General features: G+C 46.9%; 1 long non-coding RNA gene across 10 annotated transcripts in view; it reads right to left on the reverse strand.

Annotated features, from left to right (window-relative positions):
- The window catches only part of LOC309667401, a 30549-nt gene that overhangs the window by 7819 nt on the left and 9513 nt on the right, over window positions 1–13217 (reverse strand). For 4 of the 10 annotated variants that reach the window (XR_014267746.1, XR_014267749.1, XR_014267751.1 and 1 more), the window contains 2 exons: window positions 11968–12032; window positions 7357–8588 (listed from right to left, as the gene is read on the reverse strand). The exons of 1 other annotated variant lie outside the window; for it this stretch is intronic. This is a non-coding gene — a long non-coding RNA (uncharacterized lncRNA). Of the gene's footprint in view, window positions 1–7356; window positions 8589–11967; window positions 12079–13217 lie in introns of those variants that run through there. 5 more of the 10 variants (XR_014267748.1, XR_014267753.1, XR_014267754.1 and 2 more) reach the window with 2 other exon arrangements.

Here is a 13217-nt window from a genome sequence, read left to right on the forward strand (position 1 = left end):
AGCCGGGGGCAGTTTCGGGGAAGCATCCACATTCCCAGCTCTTCATGATGCGCTCTTTCAACGGGCAAACGTTAGAAAAGGCACCCAAGCACTGCACCTAAAAGCTGCCCCTGGGGCTTCCCTGGTGGCGCAGTGGTTGACAATCCGCCTGCCAATGCAGGGGACACGGGTTTGAGCCCTGGTCTGGGAAGATCCCACATGCCGTGGAGCAGCTGGGCCCGTGAGCCACAATACTGAGCCTGCGCGTCTGGAGCCTGGGCTCCGCAACAAGAGAGGCCGCGATAGTGAGAGGCCCGTGCACCGTGATGAAGAGTGGTCCCCGCTCGCCGCAACTAGAGAAAGCCCTCGCACAGAAACGAAGACCCAACATAGCAATCAATCAATCAATCAAAAAAAAAAAAAAAAAAACTGCCCCCAATTAGCTGACTGCAGGCTGCCCGGAAGTGTCCTGGGCTTGAGTTTCCCCCTGAGGCAGGTCAGCTAACATCTGTGCTGTTTCCAGGGAAGCCGTGGGGCTTGCAGGCCCACAGCACGTGTCGACGGCCTGGTGGCCAGCTGTGCTGGGCGCTGGGAGGGGAGGCTGACCTCTGGGCAGGGGTGGAGCTGCTCCGAGGAGTGGGACCAGAGGACCGAGAGCGTCCTGAGGGCACAGTCCTCGCGCCTCAGGTCACATCGCGCAGTTGGAGTTTTTCAACCTTCACCGTGGACGTGAGCACGATTTCCTGTCTTCCGGCAATCATGGATGACGGCGGCAGGTGTAGAGCTGGCGTCGGCAGGGTCTGCGTCCCCAGCACCACCTCAGCCAGCCTGTTCCCTCTGAACCGTTTCTGTCACTTTTTTGTTCCTTCAAAGGCTTTCGGAAATGTGCTTTGAGCCACACGCAGCCCTGTGAAGCTGGACCGGTGCTGCTTCCACACGGGGGACACGGGAGTGCCCGGTGGGGCCTCCTGACACGCGGCTGCCGCTCCACCCGGGGCTGCGGGCGGAGAGCTGGGAGCAGGTCGTCCTCCCTCCCTCAGGCTCATGCCTCCACGGCTCCCTGGAGGTGAGGGTGGTTGAAGGGAGCTGGCGACAAGAGTCGAGATGGGTTTAATTCAGTTAAAACCGTGCGTCCTGCTTACTCTGTCATACAAGTAATACAACTTGTAAGAAATTCAAACTATACAGATGCATGTAAAGGAGCCACCGCAGGCTCGTGCCTTTCTTCCCGTCCCGTCTGTCCGGAGTCACCACTGTTAGTTTTTGTGGTGTTGGATCTTCCGCTTCCCTTTTCACCTTGGGAAACTCGTCCTACCTACCTGTCTCTAGTGCCAAGTGAGGAGCAGGGGTAGCCGGCGGCTGTCAGCCGGGCTGGAAACGGAGATGCCGCCCCAGGGCCCGGGAGAGATGCTGCCCCAGGCCCGGGAGAGAGGCTGCAGAGATGGGAGCAGGAGAGGCCCTGATAACGTCAGTCAGCAGTCTGCTTCCCTGAGCTGCTCTCACACCTGGTGAGGAAATCCGGGCAGAGGCCAGCAAGGTCACTAATGCTCTGAATGAACACGGATGAGCAGGGTGTGTGCACGGGCAGGTGTGCGGGGAAGGGGTCCCGCGGGAGCCGTAAGGTGGACGGTCCACATCAGAGAGGGTCCTGAGGGGCCCAGACAGAGGACATGGACCTTGTACCCTGGCAACTCCCTGATGGGGTCTTGGGAAGCCCCCAGCTGTCCTCTTTCTCTGAGCACAGTGTCCCGAGTACTGGCAAGGACAAAGGCAAGGATTCCAAGTGAACAATGAGAAAAGGTGGGGCAAGGTGTGCAGTATTCCACAGCTGGAATCTGACCCCTAATTTCCTACAGCATCGACACCAACAGGAAAAACTGTATTCTGGAGCAAGATTTTGTAAAGGTTCTTGGTTCCTTTAAAATGACCAGTGTCTCATTAGCAAAAAGGACACTTAAAACAAATGGGCGTTCCATTTATAAGTGAAAGCCTCATCAAGCAGACTGACCAAGCAGTACGAAAGCTTCGTTGTCATGGGGACTGGACAGGAGCCCTCCTGGGAGCACCGACGCCAGGGCCTGGGCAAGCTCGGTGCTCTTCCTGGGAACTTATAGAGAGCTCTGTCTTGTGGAGACATCTGATGTGTGTCGTCACAGAATGTGGTGGTCAACACTGTCGTCAACTATACTCCAATAAAGGTGAAAGAAAAAATGTGGCGGCTCTTTGGTCTACACTGTGAGAGCAGTGCCTGCTCCCTTCAGGGTGTCCTCAGGGCATCACACCTGAGCATTGGGGGTGTATTAGTAGAGAACACTGCCAGCAGTGTAAATACGTAAACACGTTAACGATGAACAGGAGTTCACATTTACAGTAACAACAGCTGCACAACTAAAACATGAAAACACAAGGACTGGGTTGATGCAAAATGTAATTACTGTAAAAGCCCAATGATCCTGTAACCGAGCAGGACCTGATGGGGCCTTCCTGGGACAGGCCCCTCCCCCAGGTCCTCTGCGTCAGCTCCGTTCTGAAGTACCCAGATCATAGTATCTGATGCACCTTTCCTGAGTTGTTTTACAGATGCTAAAGCTGCCACCAAATGGAAGAAATGAACTACTTGACGACCATGGGCATGTAGCCCCCAGCCCTACTGGCACCTAAGGATTGATCATGTGAACTCCTATGACCCCACCCTGTGACCTCACCATCAACCAATCAGAGAACTCTGCACGAGCTGATCACACACCCTGGGACCCCCTGCTCCCTCAGCTGGCCTTTGAAAATGCTTTCCTGAAACGCATCAGGGAGTTCGGGTGTTTTGAGCACAAGCTGTCTGGACTCCTTGCTTGGCGCGTGCAGTAAACGCTGCACTTTCCTTCCCCACAGCCCGGGGTCAGTGGACTGGCTTTACCGTGTGGGCAAGTGGACCCAAATTGGGGTCGGTAAAAATACATTTCCAGATTTTTAAATTACCACATATAACGTTGTCTCTAAAAATACTCAAGATCTCAAAGTATTTTTCATTTCAAATAATAAAATACAGAGAGAATTTGAAGCCACGAATGCACTATGACACCTCCATGATAAGGGACACTGTCAGGGCCAAAGTGCCACAAGGGCTTCAGCCACAGAGCGTTTCCTTTCTCTGACAAGTCACGGGACAGAGGTGACCATCGTGAAGTACGTCCTGCACTGCCCCATCTTTCCCACCCACAGCGTGAGTCCTGGGCTGGGACGTGCACCTCCCCAGGAGCAGAGGGGCGATAAGTGTCGGTGGTGACAGTTGCCACACGCCTCCCGGCAGAGCTCCTACCACACTCCACGGGGACCACTCGGGACCTCCAGTCGGGCTCAATGACTCCTTTTGTCTTTTTACATTTTCATCCAGGATTTCATAGTCGTTTTCTCAGGTGCATGTGTACGGAAGGTTTGCAGACAGTAGCGGGAAAGCAGCAAGAGTTGTTACAACATCTGAGGTCCTGACACCCGACATTACATCAGAGTTCTTCCCAGTCATTTTGAGGCTGGAGATAGATGGGCTCCAGGCTGGGCATTTACAACCAGCCTCCTGGTAACATTTCCTGAGGCGGGAGGCAAGTGGGCTCCAGGCTAGATATTTACAACCAGCCCTCTGTACTTGGAGATGAAAATAACAGGAACAGGGGAAATAGCTGGATTTTGTCTCCTGAGGACACTTTAAGATAACAGTTGTGGCAGGAACAGAGAGGAGCTAACCCTTGTTTGAGTAATAGATCCACAGGTCACGTATCTCCCATCCTTGGGGCAAGGGAGACATTGCGCGGGTGCAGAAAGGCTCCTTGGGGGTCAAAAAGGAGGGGGCACCACCCCATAATATGTGACGCCAAGGCCCCCCGTAGGCCTCTGGGCTGGAATCCATCTTGGAAAAAAGTTGCACACGCACGGTGGGGAGGGTCCTAGGGGAGGTCAGGTGTGGAGAAAGAAACCAGATAATTGGCCAAAGGCAAACAAAGACCTGGAAGGACTGCCCTGTAAATGACTTAACCGCCTCTTCACTGCGCTCGTTAGGGGGGACGCCCACACCCTTCCTCTCCAGGGGTGCATCTCTGCCCTGCTTCTGTCTTAACTAAACAAACTGCTTCTCTGTGTGCTCTCCCACTTGCTGCTGTGCTGTGTCTCTAATAATAAACTTGTGCCTGTTTTTACAGTTTTTGTCTCCTTGAGAAATGCATTTTTCTTTATTTTTCCAGTCAGCATTGTTTATTTTTTTTTAATTAATTTTTATTGGAGTACAGTTGCTTTACAATGTTGTGTTAGTTTCTACTGTACAGCAAAATGAATCAGCTATACATATACATATATCCCCTTTTTTTGGATTTCCTTCCCATTTAGGTCACCACAGTGCATTAAGTAGAGTTCCTGTGCTATACAGCATGTTCTCCTCAGTTATCTGTTTTATACACAGTATCAATAATATGTATGTGTCAATCCCAATCTCCCAATTCCTCCCATCCCTCCTTCCCCCTTGGTATTCATACATTTGTTCTCTACATCTGTGTCTCTATTTCTGCTTTGCGAATAAGATCATCTATACCATTTTTCTAGATTCCACATATATGCGTTAATATACAATATTTATTTTTCTCTTTCTGACTTACTTCATGACACTCTCTAGGTCCATCTACGTCTCTACAAATGACCCAGTTCCTTTTAATGGCTGAGTAATATTCCATTGTATATATGTACCATATCTTTATCCATTCATCTGACGATGGACACTTAGGTTGCTTCCATGTCCTGGCTGTAGTGAATAGTGCTGCAGTGAACATGGGGGTGCATGTGTCATTTTGAATTATGGGGGAAATGCATTTTTCAGTGGGGGAAAGAGCCAGGGAAAATTTGCTTGTCTGCTGGCTTGCTGGTCTAGCAGCTAGGATTCCTGGTTTCCATCCAGGCTACCCAGGTTCAATTCCTGGGCAGAGAACTAAGACTGCGCTTCAAGCCACCGGCCACTGCTGCCTCTCTGAGATCAATTTCATTGTCTCAAAATAACTTGGTTTTTCAGGCCCAGGAGAGAGCCAACAAGAGCAGAGCTTGGTGACTGGGGGGCGGTAGCCCCAGGCAGGGCCGTGGCCTTGGAGCCATGGGGGGTGGGAGGGGGGCAGACGATGGCCTGGGGGGAGGTGCCGGCCCACGGGGTGGCCATGGGGCTCCCAGGATTGTGATGGAGCTCCCAGCTCCACAAAAAGGCTGCTTGAGAGTGAGCTACACTCCCTGAGAGCTTTACTACAAAAGCTGATCTCAAAGCCAAGATCTGCTTGCTGACAGGCACCTCGGGCAGTGGGCACAAAACAGGCTGTTGGTCTATATTCCTGATGGAGCCCGGCTCTGATTCCTCTCAGTTGCTCTGAAGGTCCAGCTGAGGCCAACGAGACAATATTTCAGCCCCAACTAGTAATTCTCACCTAATCATTCACGAGGGCCGCTAGACAGTGGTGTTCTATGTCTAGTTATCAGAGGGCCTTCTATAAACTAGGGCTTTACTCCATCAACTAAACTATACCCTTACACCTGGACACGGGCCCTACTGAAAAGGCAGGATAAATACTCAATTCTTTCCTTTTCTGCCCAATTTTTAAAGTATAATTGGTTCAATAGCTGTTTCAGTTGTAACACATTATTTTGAATTATTTTTTCTGGCGTTTTCCCTTTTGAGCATAACAGACTCATGAATTTTCATAGATTGAAAGTGTTTTTATCAACAATGTTTATTATCATTTTTGGCTCAATTGTCATAACTTTGGCCACTGGGAGCCCCCTTCCAGGTCTCTTGGGCTTTGATCCCACTAAGCCTCCACGTTTCCTGGCACGAGACGCCTCCTGCCCACTCTGAACGTTCGCTTCCCCACCATGAAGACATTTCTCCGCGTATGGGGATTGCGGGCTCCACGTATGGGGAGTGGAGTTTGCGCCCTACACACGGGCTCTCGGTACCCACTCGCTGCTAGAGGTACAGGGCTTCTTGGCCAGTTCAGCACACAGTACTCAAAAGGACTTTAAAAAGAAATCATGCATTCGTATTGATATTTCCCTGTCAATTCTACTATAGTACTTCTACTTAATTTCTTTCACTTTCGTAATTGAATCTTTTATACTGAATTGCGTTATTTCTAACACAAACATTTCATTACTTACTTGCTTTACCCAACAATATAAAGAAAAATGGTTTCTCAGTCACACCATTATTACTGTAAACAATGAAACTACTGAATACAAGCCCGAAATTTCCCTTATTCTTTGTCCTTGGAATGAACGTCCCAAGGATGTAGGTTCCAAGTAATAGTTCTAAATTCACTTAAAATAATCTTTTGTCTCTGCTACGTAAGCACTTACCCCATGTAGAGTTCAACACAGTTGTTCATATTTATTTTCAACGTGAAGGCTTTTGCATTCTAGCAGCTGCTAGTTCTTAGAAGGTGGCAGCTCTTGGCTCGTGTTCCTAGTACAGGAAATAGGAGGCCAGGCTAACAGTTAAATGACTGTCTGGGAAATTCAATCTCTATGATCGTTTCAATTCTCCAGTGTAGACAGTGAAGTCTGTCTACACTCATGGGTTCTGGCTGAACAAATCAACTCAACCTTTTCCTACTTAATTTCTAGTTCTGTTACAACCTACATAGTTTAATGTTTTAATCTTGTCCTGATGTGCAAGTTTTATCTTGTGCCCTTTTTGAGTTATCACTTTTCTCTTTAAATAAAAATAGTAATATCCAAATTTTCTGCATACCACGCTCTGTATTTTCACGCCAAGGCTTACATTATATACATTCAAATAATTCTCAGTTAATATTTTCTTAACCGCATGCAGTCAGTGTTTAATTTTCTTGTAGGGAGATTTTGAGGAGACACATGGTACCAAGATTCCACAGGGTAAGCAAAGGCAACACATGTAAAAACAAACTATTTTTAAAATTTTTGTCTGAAATCCTCTCTTCACTCAGAAGTCAAAATGCAGTGTTTGCTTTTTTAATATATTTTCTAGCACAATCAAATACCCTCTAAGTAGTTCACCCACCTCAAACCCTATAGTGACTATAGTTATGTTCTTTAAAATACAAATAAAACACAGAGTTCAGCGTGACCACATGTGCTTAGTTTGTAAGAGCAGCACCACCTTTGACACAATTTTTGCCAAAAGTCAGGGTAAAGGTCCAAGCGAGCCAGCTGGAAGTCTAACGTGTGCAGCCGTGACTTTCGCTGCAGTATCTTAGCTTCTGGCCAAGAGTGAAACAAGAGCACGGGGTGAAACACGTTCAAACAGGCTCCAGTCACCTGCTCTGGGCCTGTCGAAGTCCTTCCTCTGCATTTTTTTTTTAATTTTTTTTTAAATTTTTTGCATTTTTAAACTAGCGCTACAGATATAATAATCTGCGTTATTATATAGATGATAATAACAGTCTATAATGGATGGATCCAGTCTTTCAAGTTTTGCTTCATTTAAATCCAACCACATTCCATTTTCTTCTAAAAGTCTTTCTAATTAAGAATTATATAACCTCATAATTTTTTTTATTGCAGTTTTCAGAAGTTGCTACTTAGAGCAAAGAGTAAGTCTTTAAACACAGTTTGGGCACCTAAGTCCCTTGAAGAGGGGAATGAATCTTAGCAGTTGCTTTTTATAGACAGCTGCTCTGAAAGCTCTCCTGACCAATGAGGTAAAGTCTCCGTTGAACAGGCAAGCTTACAATGTGTTTAAAACAGTCTGAAAAATTCTTGAACATATGAGGGAGAATTCCGCAAATTTTATTTAAAAGGCTTCATTTTCACGCAGAGAGGAGAATTAGACAAGCCCTTGGAGAAATGTGAACATTTTCCCACGTTGGCATTTGCTGTCAGGTTGGATATAACATCTTGGGTCTAGCTCGGTCCTCCTGGGGCAGTTCTGGAAAGTTCGCTTGTCTCTCTCCTCCGTTGGACTGTAGGCTCCTTGGGGGCTCCTGGTGAACATTTCTCGTAATCATAGCCCATAGTGATTAAAGTAGCCTTTGTGCATTTTAGGAAGTTCCAAATTTCCTGTTTCCTAACAGCCTCCCTGGCAGCCGGGAGGCTTGGAGGGCTTCCTGTGAGCCACACAGGCCTCCCGGGTGACGCTGCGTTTGGAAGCAAGCATCCCAGGAAGCAGGCTCTCCACACAACGTCCACTTTGCGGGTCCATGTGCAGCTTCCATCACTGAGAAGGGGCGTCAGTTCCGGCAGCAGATGCCCAGGCTTTGATCAGGTGGAGGCGGCTTTCTCACTTGTCCAGTCCCATCGCATGGTCCAGGTGTTGGTCCTGGAAACATAGTCTTAAAACTCATTTCCATTCTGCACGATTCCGTGATGGACCTCAAAGCATTTATTAAATCCCTTTTCTGCTTAAACTGGTCCAAGTAGATTCCACTGTTTGCAATCAGGGGCTCTAACCATCCTGAGACAAGGAACGTGACGTCTTAGGCTTCATGTCCACAATTCCTGATGAGACCTCAGTAGAGCCATGGGCATCTGGAAATATCCTTTACGATTAGTCCAGTGTAATGTCTTCTTAGGGAAGGCCAGGGGATGGGGCTCCTGACTCCGCAGGCCCAGAGTGCCTAAGGCGGTGAAAGCACTCAAAAATTAAAATGTACTGGAGACAGAGGTGCAAAACAAAATCCTTTTTAAAACTTTGCAATAATAAATATACATCTCACATAGACTGAAAGAGCTCCTGTTGGCAGGATAAGTGACTCTGCATTTGACTACAATAAAGAGTCTGGGAGTGAAAGAACTTACAGCAGGAGTCACTGGGACATAGATGGAGGAAGGGAAGGAAGGAAGGAAGGAAGGAAGGAGGGAAAGAAGGAAGGAAAGGAGGGAGGGAGGAAGATATGGCTCAAAAGGAAAGAATTCATAGAAGACCAAGTAGGGGACAACAGAAAATCCACACCTAGGGACTTCCCTGGTGGTTCAGTGGTTAAGAATCTGCCTTCCAATGTAGGGGACACCGGTTTGATCCCTGGTCGGGGAACTAAGATCCTGCATGCCTCGGGGCAACTAAGCCCCCGTGCCACAACTCCTGAGCACATGGGTCGCAACTACTGAGCACGCGGGCCACAGCAGAGGATCCTGTCTGCAGCAACTAAGACCCAACGCAGCCAAAGATATAAATAAATAAATAAATATTTAAAAAAGAGAGAAAACCACACTTTACAGCAAAAGCCAAGAATATCAGATGAAAGGAGAAAATTCTAAAAGCTTCCAGAGAGAAAGAATTAATCATCTGTAAGTGGGGTGACTAAACCACCTGTAAGTAAGCAGAGCGTATGTCTCAGTTTACGCAGGGTCTTCCTGGCTTACACCTACCGCCCAAGCTTAATTCCTGGTAGTGCCCTCTTCACTCTCAAATGTGTCCTGGTTGAACGATAAATTTTATCTTCACCCTAACCTATAAAGGAGTAAGACACAGACTGGTAGGAAAATGGTACAAGGGGATACTGGTGTAATGGTTTTAAAGCAGTAAAAGTAAAGAACTTTGAATGTCAGATTTTTTTATCCAAATTGCCACTCAGATGTGAGGATATAAATATTCTCACTCATATAAAGCCTCAAAAATGTTATCACACAGTGGAAATGCTCTTGAAGGAAGGATTCAGACAAGAAAAGAGACAAATTCAGGAGATTGCTGTAAGAGGTATGGAATTAAGGATAATCAAATGCTTAGGTAAAGTCCGCTATAGGACCCAAGTGGGAAACAGACCGTCCATAACAGTCTAGAACTAAAATATCAGCACCATGGGTCTGAGGGAAGAGGGAGACCAAGGGACATGATCGTGGGCAAAAAATCCTGAATTATAAGGGTACAATAAGATATTTCTAAGTTTACTGCTACAGGTAAATATGCATAATTATAGGTTTTAAAGAGAGGGTAGCCACAGTAAGAACAAAAATGTTTAACTTTTTAAACTGGCAGAATACTCAAAATGACCAAAAGAAAACCTAGGATTGAGCAAATACGTAAATACACCACAGATGATGAAAGCCAGGTTTCTCACTGTCAGAAAAAGACGTTATGAGTCAGGCAAAGGGGAGTTCAGGATGAATGGGAGGTGTAAGAATAAACTCATGGTGTCTACATATTGACCCAGTTCTGTCTGCTTGGGTGGCTGAGAGGCAAGGACCCCAGGGGCAGTGAGGACACCTAGAGCTCAGGTACTCGTTTCTAAGTGTGCGTTTCCAATAAAGGAGACAGTACTCCTTGGAAAATGGTCGACTCCAGCGTGGGGTTAGGAAAACACACGATGAGCCTGGAACATTTTTATGGTGCCAGAAATTAAGGAAGTGCTGAAAAAATCATGAGGGCATGTTGAAAGAACACAGGAGCCTGCTTGAAGAGCCCCAGTGGCCAAATCTGGGACAATTTTGGCAATAAAATAATGATAGTAATTACTAATCCATAGAATAAAATCAATACCCATAAGTCCATAGTCATATTAATGAAGAACGAATGAATGAATGGATGAATGAATGAATGAACACACACACACATACATACATACATGCATACAGCAGAGAAGGGACAGTTCTTCCCTACAGTAGAATTACAAAGGTAAATGTAAATGATGGAAAGAGAAAAGTTCCCTTAGGCCGACACCACAGTAATAATGGGCCTAGGCCAGAACCACCTGTTGGTGCTAAACGTGGTGGGTGTGAGCATGATGAGAAATCACAGTTGTAGTCTCAACACATCTCCTCCAAGGTGTGCACCGATTACACGTGGGAAAACAGGGACTCTACAGCGAGGACACGCGGCTGACGCCACCAGAGTAAAGTTAACAGAACAGTCGTCCCTCATTACCCGAGGGTGATCGGTTCCAGGACCCCCCTCGGACACCAGAATCCACAGGTGCTCAAGTCCCTTGTATACAATGGCCTAGTGTTTGCATATAACCCATGCACATCCTCCTATACTTTAAATCATCTCTAGATAACTTACAATGCCTAAAAATGTCAATGCCATGTAGTTGTAAGTACAATGTAAATACTATGTAAATATTTGCTGGCACCTGCAACTTAAGGTTTGCTTCTTGGAACTTTCTGGAAAAATTTATTTTTAATGTTTTCATTCAACCTCAGTTGGTTGAATCCACCAGATTCAGAACCCATGGATACGGAGGGCCGACTGTGTCTGTAATAAGACATATCAACACACGTCTTTCCTGACAGGATGCACTGAGAATTCTGCGGTATTCTTGCCCCAAAATGCGTAAGCTCAGTGTAATTGTGAGGAAATATCAGATTAGCCCAAAGCAAAGGACTTTCTACAGAATCACTTGCCAGGAATCTCCCAAAGTGCTCAGGTTGTGAAAGAGGAAGGAAGCCTGCAGACCCGCTAGGGGCTGAGGAGCCATGGCTGCTGAACCCACTGGGACTGGGTCCTGGACACAAAGAATCACGTTAGGGGGACAGTTGGAGAAACACGAATAGAGTCTACAGCTTAGTTAATGGTATTGCATCCACGTTAATTTCCTGGTTTTGTCCCTGCGGTCTGGTGATGTAAGATGTCAACATTAGGCAGAATTAGGGGAAGGGTATGAGCAAACTCTACTATGTTTGCAATATTTTTTCAAGTCTAAAGTTATTCTGAAAGGAGACTCCTGAAGGACAAAGATGAGCTAGTATAAAAATTATGACATTATAATAACAAGTGTATAAGAAGCACTTAAGATGCTCTGGGTACTTTACATACCACTATGTTCCTGCTTCCACGGATAGAGACTGGACACAAAGAGGTTAGATAGCTTGTCTGAGATCAGTCACACAGCAAGGGGCTCAGGGTTCGAACCCAGGTCTTTAAGACCAGAACCCACCACCCAACCACTAAGCAACATGGTCAACCTCAGTCCCCAGTAATCGTGGAACGTTCACCTAAGACAAGTTCTGATGTGTTAATTGCCGGTAGTCGCAGCAGCGAAGACATTTGTCTTATTTTACCTGATCTCAGCTCAAGTTCCGTAAGAAGAGTACAGGCATCTACCCTCCAGCTGGAGTTTTCCTAACTGGAACTCAGATAACACACAACAGTCAGAGAAAATAATTTTCATCCTGTGGAAGCAATACAACCAGTACAAGAGGAGGTCCTTCCAGAAAGCCTGGGGCACAGAGCTGCCTTCCCAGGTGCAGGCCTAACCCTCTGCGCTTTCTCCTGTTTACACTGGCACTCGTGGGCTGGTCCCCAGGCAGGAGTGCAAGATCAAGGCCAAAAGAGATAAAGGGGATGGAGGCTCCTAAATATGACTTAGAAAGAAAGAAAGAGAAGGCGGGGGAGGGAGGGAAGGAGGGAGGAATTTGCATGTCGTTGTCCGTTTTAGCAGCCAATTAAATATTTGGGGTTTTCAATAAAATACACAAATCAGTAAGACAGCCTACGCCCCCCACCTGTCTGCAGGGAGGACGCTGCTCTTCCTGTTTTAAGTGGCGACGCCCCAGGGCCACAGTCACTCGGCTGGGCTGGAGGAGACTCTGCCCCCGACTCTGGGGAGCAAGGAGCACCTGAGGGAGAAGGTGGAAACCAAGACACCTGCTTCTCCTCCCGGATGCAGGTAGATCCCAAAGCGGCTTTGCCCTCCTCGGCTCTCTCCAGGCTTGAGACTCTTTTGTGGCCAAATTACGCCCCCTTGTGGCCTCACAAGATTCAGACCCTGAGGTCATGGAGTTGTGATCTGTGTTCAGCTAATGTGTGTTGTAAGGAATGTAACAACACCTTTAAGCACACATACACCCTACTTATTAGAATCTCCCTCTCATCTCCTAACACATACATGAAAACCTAGGACAAAAAGCTCACGCGTTTCTCAGATTTAGCGTCTGGGCCAGTTCAGGCAGGGCCAAGACTGTCTGAAAAAAGGGCTTTAGATTGTACAACTTTTATTTTTTTGTTTGTTTGTAACCAACCCTTCTGCAAGAGTGATTAACAATGAAATTGATGCAAAAACAAATCTACCCCTTAACCGCCTTCTGCCTCCATAAGTGTCTCTGGACAGGAAACGCAAGTGGTGAGAGAAGAAGACCCTGCGTGTCAGGAAGGATGCCTGGGGACCGTCCTCATGACCTCTCTCCCACTCAGGCCGAGCAAAATGAGCCAGTCTCGTCACCAGCGGTCTGTTGATGTGGGTGACATTTGCTCAGCTCTTAACCAGCTGTAAGACTGCAAGAATGTTACTGAATGAGGATGCTTGCCTTAT

The sequence above is a fragment of the Balaenoptera physalus genome, assembly GCF_965194825.1.
Source record: "Balaenoptera physalus genome assembly, chromosome: 9".
NCBI classification, from domain to species: Eukaryota; Metazoa; Chordata; class Mammalia; order Artiodactyla; family Balaenopteridae; genus Balaenoptera; species Balaenoptera physalus.